Source organism: Eutrema salsugineum, unplaced genomic scaffold, assembly GCF_000478725.1.
Source record: "Eutrema salsugineum unplaced genomic scaffold, Eutsalg1_0 scaffold_2, whole genome shotgun sequence".
NCBI lineage: Eukaryota > Viridiplantae > Streptophyta > Magnoliopsida > Brassicales > Brassicaceae > Eutrema > Eutrema salsugineum.
The window spans coordinates 14,678,778-14,682,826 of record NW_006256829.1 but is presented as its reverse complement, the minus strand read 5'-3'; positions in this window follow the sequence as shown (position 1 = coordinate 14,682,826).

The following is a 4,049-nucleotide window of genomic DNA, read 5'->3' as shown; positions in this document are numbered from 1 at the left end:
AAAATACACTTTGGATAGTATCACCGAGTGTTGGCTGACTGGGTCACAGCCTTATGACACTCCCATCGAACAGAATCACACATTGGCTCGTGATGAAGGAGAACTCTTTGAGAATCCATCTCGAGACCAAAAGTTAGTAGGGTGTTACTCAGTTTCTCGTCAAACCGCGTAAGAAATATTGGGATGGTACTTCGTGTAGTCCAGTATCTCAGGGAACTTTGGGTCAGGGTATTTTCTCAACTCTAATCCCAAATCTTCACGTGAAGGCTTACGCGACTCGGATTGGTCCTCCTACCCTATCTCACGTCACTCTCTAACCGAGTATGTTATTCTTTTGGGAGATTCACTTGTTTCGTGGAAAACCAAGATGCAAGAGACAGTCTCTCGTTCATATACTGAGGCTGAATACCGAACAACGTCTTTTACATACTGTGAGATACAATGGTTACTTCAACTTCTTCACTGTTTGGTATCAAGCACCTAGAGCTTATCTCATTCTTTTGCGATAACAAATCAGCTTTTAATATTTTTGGAATCCTATTTTTCATGAAAGGACAAAGCATATCAAAAAATGGCTGCCACATTATTTGAGATGCATTTCAAGCTGGTGAACTGGCTTTAGCTCACGTTCGCACAACTGAGCAAGTAGCGGATCTCCTAAACCAGGCTTTTGGTGGCATCCAGTTCTCTTATCTTCTTCGCAAGATGGGAGTTTGTGATCTCCACTCACTATCTGAAAGGAGAGTATTAGACGATATATTCAACGATATCTATGTAAATTTAGGAAATAAGAGAAAATTCCTATTTGATATTATTTCTTATTTCACTACAAGAAAACAATCGTTTTTCGACGGTCCATTACGACGGTTTTAAAATCGTCGCAAACTTACAACGATTTTACGATGATGTTACGTCTAATTTAAAAACCGTCGTAACACCGTCGTATGATAAAATCGTCGTAAACTCGACGTACAATTTACGACGAATTATGACGAATATACATCGATAACGAGAGATTTGCTAGTAAATGTAAAATCGTCGTAAATTCGATGCAAAATTACGACGAATATACGACGACTGCATTTCGATGTACAAATTACAACGATTTTACGTCGAAAAAGAAGTTAGGTGAAAAACATTTAAAATATGTTTACCTAACAATTGTAGATGGAAGATTTTATCGCATAATCATCGTAAACTCGTCGTAATATTATTTTTGAATGTAAAACCGTCGTAAAAAGTCGTCGTAAAAGCGTTGTAAAGCCCGAAATTTTCCTATAAATAGATCTTCATTCCTTCATTCAATCACAACACATCATCATTCAAACATAAGAGCTTCTTCATCTTGGAGACCCATTGTAGGTCTCTTAAATTTTAGTATAGTGTTGTAAATCCTTATATATTGGGTTGTCCATTGCTGGAAACCCGAATTAGGAGTTATATTACTTTGAAAAAAAGAAGTAATAATATTATAAGGTTAATTTACTCCATTCACGTGGCTAGACGTGACACAAGAGACCACCTCCTTTATTGTCTAATCAATAAAAAGAGATATTATTTTGAGTTTATTTTCAAGATGTCTATATACGAGCTAAGAAGTTGGATGTATATGCGTAAAGATTCAGATGGGGCGTTGACAGAGGAGTTCAAGAACGGGTTAGAAATATTTATGTTTCAGGCTACAAATATGGAGAGAACGAAAGATAGTGGGAAGATGTTTTGTCCTTGTTTGAAATACAAGAATACGAGGTATACACTAACCAAAACCGTGTGGACGCATTTATTAAATAAAGGGTTTATGCCACAATATTTTGTTTGGTATCTACATGGAGAAGGATATGGCAGTAATACTCATGGGAATGCTGGTAGTAGTAGTAATTATCAAAGTCATGTTGATATTGATGAATCGAATTATGGTCATTAGCCTAATCAGTATCAATATGATCAAAGTGTAGATCAAAAGGGGAAAGTGGTTTTATAAAGCAAAATAAGCTAAGGGGGCTGGCTAGGAATCGCAAGAATTGAGAAGGGTGGGAAAAGATCCCAATCAATGGTTTTTTGGGGAAGTCGATGTCCCTATGCTTTATGACATCTTTTATCATGATAGGATGCACGAAATGGTGACTGATGCATTTCATGAAACACATACTGGTAATGCTGTTGAGGAACCTAATGTAGATGCCAAACGATTTTATGATTTGTTAGACAATGCTAATCAGCCAATCTACGAAGGATGTAGAGAAGGCTTGTCTAAATTATCGTTGGCAGCTAGGATGATGTCAATTAAAACAGATCATAACCTGGCTGAGGTTTCCATGGATGATTGGGCTGATCTTCTGAAAGAGTATCTACCGGAGGATAACTTGGCAGCGGAAACATACTATGAAATTCAGAAGTTGATTTTTAGTCTTGGTCTACCTTCTGAGATGATAGATGTATGTGTTGACAACTGTATGATTTTTTGGAAAGATGATAATCAGCTGGAGGAATGTCGATTTTGCCAAAAACCAAGATACAGGCCGCAAACTGGTGGGCGTAAAAGGATACCGTACCAACGTATGTGGTATCTCCCTATAACTGATAGGTTAAAATGGCTTTATCAATCTGAAAGGACAGCTGCATCAATGAGATGGCATGCAGAACATACATAAGTAGATGGAGAAGTTGTTCATCCATCAGATGCAAAGGCATGGAAACACTTCAATATGGTATACCCAGATTTTGCTAAGTTCAAACGGAATGTCTATCTTGGTCTGTGCACTGATGGTTTTAGTCCATTTGGTATGTCTGGTAGACAATATTCATTATGGCCAGTAATCCTAACTCCTTATAACCTTCCTCCAGATTTGTGCATGCAAAGGGAATTTCTTTTCCTAAGTATTTTGGTTCCAGGTCCAAATCATCCGAAGCGAGCTCTCGATGTATTTCTGCAGCCACTCATACATGAGTTGAATCAGTTATGGTATACTGGCGTTCGTACATATGACTGTTCTACGAGGAAAAATTTTACTATGTGGGCTGTGCTTATGTGGACAATAAGCGATTTCCCCGCTTATGGTATGCTATCAGGATGGACTACATATGGGAGGCTATCTTGTCCTTATTGTCTTCATCGAACTGATGCGTTTCAGCTAAAACATGGTAGAAAAACTTGTTGGTTTGATTGTCACCGGAGGTTTTTACCGGATAACCATCCATATCGGAGGAACAAGAGGTTATTTATGAAGAAAAAAAGTGTACATGTCCCTCCACCCGTTAATTTAACAGGAGCTGATATACAGGCGCAAATCGATCATTGGAGGGCAGAGGAAACAGTAACGCGTGGGGGAAACTGTCACACTCCTGCAAATATGCCTGAAAGTTATGGAGTTCATCATAATTGGCACAAGAAAAGTATCTTTTGGCAACTACCTTATTGGAAAGATCATCTGCTCAGACACAATCTTGATGTCATGCACATTGAAAAAAATTTTTTTGATAACATCATGCATACAGTTATGAACGTAGCGGGAAGAACAAAAGACAATGGTAAGTCAAGATTGGACTTGCCTGATTTATGCAACAGAAGTGAGTTGCATCTACTGAGAAATGGGAAAGCACCAGTTCCTGTATTTTGGTTGAGTGCAGATCAAAAGTCAGCATTGTTCAGATGGGTTTCTTCTGACGTTAAATGTCCTGATGGGTATGTCTCTAATCTTTCCAAATCTGTTGAGAAGGGGGTAAAGTTTGCTGGGATGAAAAGCCATGACTGCCATGTATTTATGCAACGATTATTTCCATTTGCATTTGCTGAACTCATGCCCAAAAATGTCCATGAAGCTATTGGAGGCATTGGTGCTTTTTTTTGGGATCTTAGTACACGAACATTATCAGTTGATGTAATATCACAACTGGCATTGAATATTCCAATCTTGTTGTGCAATTTGGAAAAGATCTTCCCACCATCATTTTTTGATGTTATGGAACATCTTCCTGTTCATCTCCCACACAAAGCAGAGCTCGGTGGACCCGTTCAGTACAGATAGATGTATCCGTTCGAGCGTTTCATG